The sequence below is a fragment of the Alligator sinensis genome, unplaced genomic scaffold (assembly GCF_000455745.1).
Source record: "Alligator sinensis unplaced genomic scaffold, ASM45574v1 scaffold465_2, whole genome shotgun sequence".
In the NCBI taxonomy this organism is placed as follows: domain Eukaryota; kingdom Metazoa; phylum Chordata; order Crocodylia; family Alligatoridae; genus Alligator; species Alligator sinensis.
The window spans coordinates 1,015,668-1,028,079 of record NW_005842468.1 but is presented as its reverse complement, the minus strand read 5'-3'; positions in this window follow the sequence as shown (position 1 = coordinate 1,028,079).

The following is a 12,412-nucleotide window of genomic DNA, read 5'->3' as shown; positions in this document are numbered from 1 at the left end:
TGGGGGACTATTGTAAAAGATAAAAGCAGAAACATGTTCTCCTTACGGATTCAGGCAACAGCTAATGCTTCCGAATGTTTCCTAATGGTTAATTGTACTGGTAATTGCCTTAAATTGAACCAAGGTAAAAATGTCCTCTGTAATGAGACCAGTCAAATATCCTATGCATACGCACATACCGTCCTTCCTCGAGGATGGTTTCTAGCCTGCGGGAGAATAATATATTCATACCTCCCAGCAAACGCTACTAGAGGACCATGCACCATTGCCCAGGTAACTGCAGCTCTTCCAAGGAAATCTGACCTAATGCACACTGAACAAACCCCTCTCAGTGGGAGGTATAATTGGGCATACACTACTCTTACCACCGATTGTGATGAGAGTGATTCCCCTGGACTATTATCTAAGGCTGAATACGTAGCATTAGCTGTATCTATGGTGGGGGTTCCGGGCCTCGCTGTAAGTAATAGCAGAAATCTTAATGCAGTGGCCTGTGTTCTAGCAAAAGGACTAAATGCTATATCTCAAGCTCTTTCAGCCCTGAATGCTGAACAAAAACAATTAAGGAATGCTGTCTTGGAGAATAGAGCCACTATTGATTATCTCTTATTACGACACAATCTTGGGTGTGAAACTTTAAAAGGAATGTGTTGTTTCAACCTCACTGATAATTCTGTGCTGATTGAAGACAAAACTGGTGCCTTACAACAATTGTATCCAATGCTTACCTGTTTTTATATCTATCTTCAGGCCTAAGGTAAATCAAATGATTTTACAAACAAGGAAAGCTGATGATACTAGATTTGCGTTAAACCAAATTGAATGGAGCAATTATAATAATAATTAAAAATGCTTCAAAGGGGGGAAATGTAAGGAGTGACCTAGAAACCTCTACTCGAAGATGAAGCAGAAGAGAATGCTATGTGAAGAATGCCCATCTGCAATGATAAGGAGGAGACAGTCCTAGATAAAGGGGGCTTGAAAAGAAAAGAAGAAACAGAGTACTGGGTTAAAGGGCTCATTAAAATACTAAAAATCACACCCCTAGGTGGGGAAGAAGTATGCTAATGAAACACATATGTATGTAAATGAGATACATGGCTAAAACACAGGTATAGAGACATGCTCAGTAAAGAACTTGTTGTGTCACTCACTTATAACCAATCATTAAACAAGCACGCTTCTGAAGGCTTGAAAACTCCTGTATAAAAGATGCTTAGAAATAGTGATCTGGTGTGCTTGTTCCGTGAATTATTCCGCTTGCACCTTTTATTGCTAGCAATAAACCTTCTTTGTACTTTCACCCCTGGTATCTTTATTGGCCTTTGCATACCGGGCACGATCCCAGACTTGAGCTGGGGCACAACAGTACCACTGACAGGTTTTAGTAGTATTGGAGTGTTGTTGTAGCCAGGATGCTCCAGGAAATATGAGAGAGGCAAGGATTTTTGTGGGTGGTATCAGAGACCTAAGCCTCTCTCACACATGCAGTTGTTCCAATGAAAGATATCACCCACAAAAAATCCTTCCTTATGCCCTTTTGTGCTTGGACACAATACTACCTACCAGTTCTGGAATCTCTCCTAGAATTTTCTATAAGACCTTAGGTTAAAATATTCCATCAAAATTATTTTTAATGGAAGTTTGGATTTTCACTTTTTTGCTGCAAAACGCACCTGCTTTCTGTGAAATGTGATTTAATCAAAAATTAAAATTTTTTAAAATATAAAACTCCAAGTTTTGGAAGGAAAATATCTGCTGAGTCGTTCTGTTTATCATTATAGAATCTGAGTTTGGAGTGTCCTAGGGCTATTGGGCATCAAACTCATAGTAATATATGTGTTATTTGAAAAAAAATCTTAATTATTTTTTTCTCTCCTCCTCAGTACTATATAATTAGGCTTATAGTACCTAAAGACCTTCACACAGGCAGAGAAATATAAAAGAAGACCCAATAACATTTTCTACTGTCTGAAAGCAGGTGTCATGAATAAAAATGTGCACTTGGAAAAACTACCATGAATATGTACTTCACGCTAACGATTAATGATGATAGTGATGGAAGTGAATTAACGTTTCCCTGCATATTTAGCTTCTGTTTTCTCATCTGCTTACAATTTTTTCCATTCACATTGAGCTTAATAACCTTGTGTTGTTTATTTTCAAATGACTTGATTCTGTTTTCCCTCCCAATTCCTTAACCTACATATAGCAAGCCAGTCTAAAGAGCATAAGAGGAGGAAAGAAATCAGCGAAAAGTGTTGAATTAAGTCCGGCATACGGTTACCTTTTTCAGAATTATGGGAACACATTCTCTACTAGAGCAAATGAGAAAAGCTTCATGGTTTTCAGTAATGAATTACATGAAAGGAAAATGCAGCTCTCATCTTTTGCTTTAAGTTTGCTGAAGGTTCCAATTTAGAATCTGCTAAAGCTTCTCTGTCGTAGGTCACAATACCATGTGACCTAATTTCATTCATTTTGTACCCCAGGGCACTATGTCATTCTATCTTAGAGAACTGGGCTTTTTTACAGTCAAAAAATGTTCATTCTCACAATCAGATGGATCAGGGGATATTACAGAGGGCATTTTTAATCAGTGGGTTATGGTTTATATTTTTTCAGCTATATTAGTTAATTGGGCAATTAGTATGACACTTTGCAACAGTAAATGCTCCAAATAAACACATTACATTTTACTTTCTAAATTATTAAAGGGAAAATGTGACTATTGACATCACTTTAAAATGTTTGTTTTACCACATTGTTTCATTTCCATGAAAGGAAGATACTTTCATGCTCCGCTGAAGCAAGGCGACATCACCTTTAACTAGTGGCAAATGTGAAGAGGTTGCAAAGTATTGCATTTGTACCTGATCCATCCAATACATATTAATAAGCATTAAAACTAGTTGTTTGCAGTTGCTCTTGGACAATTCACACCAGGATTCAGAAAGAGACTCATGATGGCTTTCTGTGTAATATGTTTATTAATGATTTGGTGGATGGAACTGATTGTACTGTTGGTAATTCTATAGGAGACATCAACTTGAGTGAGGCTGGCTACTGTTGGGAACTTGAGAAGAGAGGGTTAGGATTCAAAAGGACCTTTATCAGTTGGGGGAAAATGGTCAGAAATGGGATGGTATTCAATAACTAATGCAAAATACTAAACTTTGGGGAAAAAACAACTAAATACATAAATATAAAATGTACAAATACTGGGTAAACTGCAGTACACCAGAAGAGGACCTGCTAGTTATATAGATCACAAACCAATACATGTATTAACAAGAAAGCTCTATGCAAATCATGGGAATGCATTCTTCCACTTTTCACTGCACTCATAAAGCTCATTGTGTCCAGTTTTGACTACCACACTTCAAAAAAGGTGTAGACCAAGGGTGTCAAACATATGGGTCTGCAGACTAGATCCAGCCCATGGAGCCTAATAATCTGGCCCCTGGTGCTGCCCTGTTGACTCATATGCTGTGCCAGACCAGCCCCATTCCACCTGCAGTGATCACTGGGTCCAGGTCCCATACCAGCCTGGGCAGATGTTCTATGTGCTGTATCAGGCATGTGGGCAGGGTTCCATGGGCCTTATCCAACCTAATTAGAGATCCAGAAAGCAAGACATACACGGAAGGGTTGAAAGAACAGAGGTTATTTAGGCTAGAGACAAGAAGACTGAAGAATGATTTGATAGCAGTCTTCAAACACAAAGAGAATTATTATAAAAATGATGAATAATTGTTTTTCCTGAGTCCACCAAGGAGGGTTATGTTAGACATTAGAAAGAACTTTCTAACTTAACTATTAAGGTGGCTAAACACAGATTCTATTAAGAGGTTGTCGCACCTCTATCACTGGAAGCTTTTAAGTGTAGATTATTCAAGATTCGTATGGGATGATTTGAACAGATATCTCTCTAACCAATGATCCATCAGACTGCCTACTTAAAATTAAGTGGCTAAATCCTTCTGAGCATCTGGACTGAAATTCCCCTTCAGGACAATGATTGTTACAAACTGGGTTTAGTAAGCAAATGCCCTTCAGCACATGTGGCTAACTACTGTCAGAGATAGGATAATGGGGCTAGAAAAAGTCTACTCACAATTGCTACGGTGTCCCTGCCATAAAGAATGAAAGATGGGAACATACTCACTCAGATATCAGAGATAAGAGGGGAAAGTGACAGTCAAATTAAGAAGGACCTAGATATGCACCAGAGGAAACAGTGGAAAGGCAATATAAAGATACAGCATGCTTTAGAGCAGAGCTACTTTAGACCTGGAATGCTACTTTAGACCTCCAGCATGCTTTAGACCCAGGAAACTACAGGCCAATCAGTTTGACCTCAATCCCTAGGAAGATTTTGGAAAACAATTATCAAAGAAACCATTCTTGACAGGCTAACAAAAGACAACATTCTGAGGAAAATCCAGTATGGGTTTGTTGCAGGTAGGTCTTGCTTGACCAATCTCATTTCCTTCTATGACCAGGTGATGTATCACCTGTAAAAAATGGAAAAGGTTGATGTCATATATTTGGACTTTAAAAAAGCCTTTGACCTGGTGTCCCATGATGTCCTCATGGAAAAATTGGGCAACTCCACAGTCCAATGCCTGGGTAACTGGCTCCAAGGTCAGATCCAGAGAGTGTTAGTTGATGGAACTGAATCAACATGGCACTCAGTGACTAGCCAAAGCTCGATTTTCAGACCTGTACTCTTTAATGTCTTCATAAATGATCTGGATACCGGTGTCAAAAGCAGACTGGCCAAGTTCGCTAATGACACCAAACTTTGGAGAAAAGTGACACTTGAGGATAGGCTGGTGATCCAGAATGATCTCAATAGGCTTGCAAGGTAGGTGGATGAAACCTGATGGCATTCAATACGGAGACATGCAAAGTGTTCTACCTTGGGAATAAAAACCCGCATCACAATTATAGGCTTGGCAATGTGACTCGCTAGCACCATGACCAAAAGAGATTTGGGGTCATGACTGACCACAAGATGAATATGAGCCATCAATGCAATACCATAGCTGGCAAAGTGAAGAAAAATCTGACTTGTATCTACTGATGCATCTTGAGCAAGACCCAGGATATCATCTTCCCACTGTATTCAGCCTTGGTGATGCTGTAGCTATAGTACTGCATCCAATTCTGGGCTCCACAATTTAGGAAGGACATGGAGAAGCTTGAAAGAGTCCAGAGGAGAGCCACGCACATGATCAGAGGGCAAGAGAACAGGCCTTACAAAGAGAGGCTGCAAGCTATGGGACTCTTCAGCCTGGAGAAGCACAGGCTCAGGGGTGACTTGGTGGCAGCCTATAAGTACATAAGGGGTGTGCATCAGGATCTGGGGGAACACCTGTTCATCAGAGCACTCCAGGGGATGACAAGTTCCATTGGTCACAAATTCCAAGGTCCAATGGTCACAATGGTCCATTTTAGGCTGGACATAAGGAAAAATGTCTTTACTGTGTGAGCCCCCAAGGCCTAGAACAGACTACCCCCAGAGGTGGTGCAGGCACCTACTCTTGACACTTTCAAGAAACATTTGGACACTTATCTTGGAGGGATCCTTTGATCCTAGCTGACTTCCTGCCCATTGGGCAGGGGGGCTGGAACCAATGATCTTATGTGGTCCCTTCCAGCCCTAATGTCTATGAAATCTATGAAATTTAATGAGTTTTGGTGAGCTGTTGAAGGCCATACACATAAAATGTTTCAAACAATATCATTTTAACAAACTATAGATAAAAACAAATTATATACTAAAAATCAAATATCTAATATAACATATTTCAATTTTATTTCAAAAAATATTTTTTGGTCCTGATTCGTTCTTTTGAGTAGTATTTATAGAGGTGATTGCATAACAGCTCAAAATAAAGTCTTACTCTTGTATATTGTGTGCAAGCAGTGTGGGGGCGAGTGGGTGTGTGGCTGTGTGTGATGAGTGGGTGTGTGCGTGGGGGGCTGCCTGCACACTAGGTTCTGGGAGCTGGCTAGGGATGGGAGAGGAAAGGAGGAGGGAGGCCAGGAGGTGCATGCAGCAGAGCTTGCCAGGGAGGTGCAGTGCAGGTGTAACTGCGGTCCACTCCCCACCCCCTGATCCAGCCCGCTCCCACCTGGGGCAGCTACCTCACCCCCCCCCCCCTCAGCTAATGGTACCACCCAAGCCCTGGCCCCAGACATGGTCCTAGTCAACATGCACAGCTTCACAGCTGTGCTTTCCACCCATTTGGCTGCCAGTAGGTGGTTGCTCATCATGCTGAGTGCATGGAGTCAGTGAAAGGCAGCTGGGAGCTGGAGTTGGAGCCCCGCATACTGGGGCAGGAGCCACCCAGCTGCAGCTTCCTTCTGCACCTGACTGCGCATGTGGTGCCTGGCATAGCCCCTACCACTTCCCCACACTACCTGCTCCCCAGAGTAGCACAGCAGGGGCAGGAGGAGGAGGCAGGAGGAACTGAGCAGTACCTGGGCTGGAGGTAGGTGTAGCTAAGCAGTACCTCGGCTGCTGCAGCAGCAGCAGGAGCAGCCTGATCAGGAATCTGTGCATGCTGGTTAGGACCAGGACCAGGGCCAAGGCAGTGCCATTAGCAGGTGTGGAGTGGGTGTAGGTAGAAGCACAGCAACGGCTGCCCCAGGGGCCACAGGCAATTAGTCAGAGGGAAACCTCAGAATGGTAAATAGATGTTAAAGATGATCAGGACTGGGACAGAGAGAAGAATTATTCTTGCCAGATATTGGTATATTTCTTTCTTTAAAAGCTGAAAACAAGAACCTGAGCTGAGATAGATGCAGAAGAGGGAATACTATCTAGCAGCAACGAAAGGAATGCTGGCTAGGAAAGAAGAAACATAGAGATCAATATCAGAAATGATATTCTTTTTTAACTCACAGGATTAAAAAATGAACTCTATCATCATTATAAACAATTGTGGAAAACAAGTCACCTCTGGCTACCTAGAAGTTCAGTCCAGCCATGAAGGATACATATCCAAATGCATTTAGCTTCACACTAATAACATTAAACGTTTGCTTTCTCTTTGGATTTTCTGTGGAAATGTTTGCTTGGCTGTAAACACTTGCACCTATTTTTCTAATAATTACTTAGTCACCAAATTTACTGATAAAAATATTTTTTAAACAAACTTAAATCATTAAGCTGTTTAAATAAGTTTAATTATTAAAACTTACATCCACTGAAAATCCACTAAATAAAGATACTTTTGATGTGTATATGATTGTACAATAGTAGCATCAAGGGGTGTATCCCCACAAGCAGGAACATGCGTTTCCCCAGGGACAAAGAGCAGCAGCACAATATGTCTGTCTACCATTTTGAGGTATCCCTCTGACTATCTGCCTACGGTTCCTTCAGTTATCCCTTCTATCTCAAGTCTCCTTTCCTTCTAGTTTTATTACCTCTTTCACCTTCATCTGTATGGGCTTCTGTCCCACTGCCTACAATACTGCTGCTACTTGTCCCCAGGAAATGCCTGTGCACACATGCTCTGTCATGCAGCACATTGCCCTGGGTGGAGTAGGGGAGGCTGGGGCCAGCATCTGGACTGGCACCAGCAGCCTTATCTGAGGCTAGTGCACTGTGTAGTACTGCAGATGGATCTGCAGCACTGCATACTGCACATCCATGCTCATCTGGACATGCCTAAGGAAGCTATTTTCACTGTAACTTTAAGAATCAAAGACAAACTTTTGATTTGGCTAAAATTTTAAAACAAGAGCCTTGGCTTAGGATCAATTCTCACTTAGTTGCTCGCTCTCTGCATGTACCCAAGCATGGCAAGTAGGAAGAAATGACAGCTTCTGAGCACATCTCCCAGCACCATTTTCAGGCTGTCTGAGGTGCACACTCAGACTTCCAAGTTATCTACACTGTCCAATTAACAAGCCATGTGTGAAGTGAGAGTGTGTATGCAGGGCTTGCTTCCTGGTGGTGGTCCTAGGCTTGACAGAGAGGCAATTTAGACATGGCCTAAGGCTCCTCTATAGGCTCTCAGGGGCTATGACAGACATTCAAAAAGCCCGAGCCTGAATTGATTCAATATTTGCAGATTAGTTTAACCTGAAGAGACTGAACTGATTTGCAAGTGGATAGACATTCACTTTTGAATCATGAAATGCAGGCACGTCTGCAGTGGCTCAGGCCAGCAATCAGAGGGGTGCTACAGCAAGTCCTCTCTTCCCTTCCACAGCAAAGTTCCCTCTAAGGAGTAGCAGTCCGTGAGCATGCCACTTCAGTCCATGAGTGCGCCACTTCAGCGTGGCGTGGGACACTTACCGAAGGTAAACTCCTCATCTGGAGGAGGCAGCGGGGTTTGGGACCTGAACTGAGGGCCTGAGGGTTAGCGGCCTGGGGACCAGGGGCTAGGGGCTTGGAGCCTGGGCCCTGGCATGGGCTCCACCAACTCAGGGTGCAAGCAGCAGCAGGAGCTGTGCCCCCCCCACACACATCCCATGTCCCTGCTCTGCCTAGGCAGTGCCTGCCCCTGCCCCTTCCCTCTCTCAGTGCTGGGGTGTTGATCTTCCCCCCCTCCCATGCTCCTTCCCTCCTATCACACCGGACTTACCACCTGGAGGTAGCTGTATTAGATATCAGATTGGTATCAGCCGATATGCCTCCTTAAAAAAAGTCTATCGGTATCAGCCCCAAAAATCTCTATCAGTGCACCCCTAGTGGTAGCATTTCTCTCTCACTGCTTATATAACTTTTCCAGACCCATGCCTTCTTGGATCTTCACTGTCAGTACTTCATTCCTTTCTTCTCCCTTGCACCATCATTCTTTCCCTCCCAGACTCTTGGTCTTTCATTTTAGGAGTACTCTGAAATACTCCCTTCCCCCTAACCTGATTGTCACCAAGAGGTATTAGTCCAGCCTATATCATCATTCCAGGGCAAGGTTGAAAAATATGGTATCAAAAGTGCAGATCCTTAAAAGCATAAAGCAATACCTAAGACCAAACAGTAATACATTTCATTTGGAGGTAGGGGATGAATCTCAAAAAAGACTTTCCCATTAAAGTGTTCAATGTTGCACTTCAGAAATTGAAATGGATCACCTTGCTTCTGGGTCCTGATTGGGCTTAGAAATGAACTAGGTGCTGAACTACTTCACTATGTCATGACAGCGGTATTTCTGGGCATTCAGAAAAGCAGAACTTAGATGCCTGAGGAACTTCAGTTATGGAAACAGAGTAATTTTTGGAGTTGAGGTGCTTCTGCAGTTTGGTAGCATATGAATTCAGTTTTCAAGATAGGTATATTTTAGATATCCAGGTTCAAACTGTTAAGTCCCATTTTAAGTTCTTTTTGGGGGGAACTGACCAGAGGTATCTGAATAACTTTAAGGATTTGGGGCTGGAGGAATGTAAGATGGATAGAAAACTGACTGCATCAAGCTCAGAGAGTAGTAATCAATGGCTCAATGTCTATTTGGCAGCCAGTATCAAGTGGAGTCCCCCAGGGGTCAGTCCTAGAGACAGTTTTGTTCAAAGTCTTAATCAATGACCTGGAAGATGCCATAGAGTGCACCCTCAACAAGTTTTCAGATGACACGAAGCTGGGGGGAGTAGTAGATATGCTGGAGGGTAGGGCTAGGATTCAGAGTGACCTAGACAAATAGGAGGATTGGGCCAAATGGAATCTCATGCAGTTCAACAAGGACAAATGCAAAGTCCTGCACTTAGGACAGAACAACCCCATGAACCAGTACAGGCTGGAGTCTGACTGGCTAGGCAGCAGCTCTGCCAAAAAGAACCTGGAGGTTACAATGGACAATAAGCTGAATATGAACCAGCAGTGTACCCTAGTTGCCAAGAAGGCTAATGGCATATGAGGCTGCACTGGTAGGTGTACTGCCAGCAGGGCAAGGGAAGTGATTATTCCCCTCTATTCAGCACTGGTGAGCCCACATATGGTGTACTGTGTCCAGTTTTGGGGCCCCCCACTACAGAAAGGATGTGAACAAACCAGAGAGAGTTGAGCAGAAGGCAACCAAAATGGTGAGGGGGCTGGGGAATGTAACATATGAGGAAAGTGTGGGGGAACTGGGCTTATTTAGTTTAGAGAAGAGGAGACTGAGAGGAGACTTAATAGCAGTTTTCGACTACCTGAAGTGGGGTTCAAAAAAGGATGGATCTAGGCTATTCTCAGTGGTGGCAGATGACATGATCCTTGAAGCACAAAAGAAGTCCGTTCCCATGCAGAGGAAAGGTAGCAGAAGGGCTGGTAAGCCCTTTTGGCTTAATAAGGATATCATGGTCCTGTTGAAAAAGAAGGAGGCATTCAAACAATGGACACTTGGGACAGTCTCCACGAGGACTATACAACAACAGCCTGCACTTGTAGGGAGCAGATTAGAAAGGCTAAGCTGGCAACTGTATTTAAACTAGCAACAGAAATAAAGGGCAATATGAAGTCCTTCTTTAGGTATGTAGGGAACAGGAGGAAAACAAAGGGAAGCGTGGGACCATTGCTTAACAACTCAGGACAGCTGGTTACTGATACTCAGGAAAAAAGTGAACTCCTAAATAACTAGTTTGCTTCAGTGTTTCACCAGACTAGGGGGAAAATCATACTAAATAAGGTTCAGAATGGGCATGGTGGGATTGACCACCTTCCTACAGTTGACGTTGAGATGGTGCATTATCAGTTAGAAAAGTTAGACATCTATAAGTCAGCAGGACTGGATGAACTTCACCTATGAGTGCTGAAGGAGCTGGCTGAAGTCATCGCAGGACCTCTGGCAAAACTCTTCCAAAACTTGTAGTGCTTGGAGAAGGGCCCTGAAGACTGGAAGAGGGCCAATGTTGTGTCCATCTTCAAGAAGGGGAGGACAGAGAACCTGGGCAACTATAGGCCAATTAGTCTAACTTCTATTTCAGGGAAAATCCTGGAAAAATTCATCAAGAAGACTATGTGTGATATGCTTACAGAAGGTAGGATTCTGAACAATAGCCAGCATGGCTTCTTCATGGGCAGGTCTTGGCTTACCAATCTCATCTCCTTCTATGACCAGGTAACTCACCACCTGGATAAGAGAAAGGAGGTGACATTGTATACCTAGACTTCCAAAAGACCTTTGATCTGGTATCCTATGATGTTCTCATGAGAAAATTGGAGGATTGTGGGTTTAAATGCTCAACAGTTAAGGGGGTAGGAAACTGGCTGTGGGGTAGGACCCAGAGAGTTCTACTGAATGGACCTGTGTCATCCAGGCAAGAAGTGGCCAGTGGTGTACCACAGGTGTCCGTGCTTGGTCCAGTGCTTTCCAACATCTTTATCAATTATTTGGATGTGGGGGTGAAGAGCTCACTGGCCAAGTGCACAGAGGAGACCAAGCTACGGGGGAACTTGGTCACGCTTAAAAATATGCTGCGGATAGAGGCAGACCTAGACAGGCTCACAAGTTGGGTGGATCAGAACCAAATGAAGTTTAAAACTGAGAAGTGTAAAGTGCTCCATCTGGGGACGAACAATCCCCAACATACTTACAGGCTCGGTGGTGCCAAACTGACTAGCAGCATGACTGAAAGGGACCTAGGGGTAAATAATAGACCATAGTATGAACATGAGTTGTCAGTGTGATGCCGTAGCCAGTAGGGCAAACAATACTCTAGCATGCATCAACTGATGTGCCTCAAGCAAAACCAAGGCAGTGATTCTCCCACTTTACTCAGCATTGGTGAGACCGCAGATGGAGTACTGCATCCATTTCCGGGTGCCAGCAAACCATATGAGGAAAGGCTGAGGGACTTGGGTCTCTTCAGCCTAAAAAAGAGAAGGCTGAGAGCTTATTGAGCAAACAACTGTTCATCAAGGCACCCTTGGGGAAAATCAGGAGTAATGGCCACAAACTCCTGGAAGACCATTTCAGGCTTAACACTGGGAAAAATGTCTTCAATGTTAGGGTGTCCAGACTGTGGAATAAACTCCCTCCAGCGGTGGTGCAATCACCTACCCTTGAAATGTTCAAGAGGAGATTGGATGGTCACCTGCCTAGTGCAGTGGGGCTGGACCCAATGATCTTGCAAGGTCCCTTCTAGCCCCTTATAATCTATGAATCTATAACAGAACAAAGAACAACGGTCTCAAGTTGCAGCAAGGGAAGTTTAGGTTAGATATTAGGAAAAAATTTCTCATGAGGAGGGTAATAAAACACTGGCACATGTTACCCAGAGAGGTGGTGGAAACTCCATCCTTGGGTGGTTTCAAAACGTGTCTGGACAACGCTTGGCTGTGATGATATAGTTGGTGATGGTCCTGCTTTGAGTAGGGCATTGGCCTAGCTGACTTCCTGAGGTTCCTTCCAATCCTAACTTTCTATGATTCTATGATTTCAGAGCCCAAGTCAAATTTTCCAACATGTTTTAC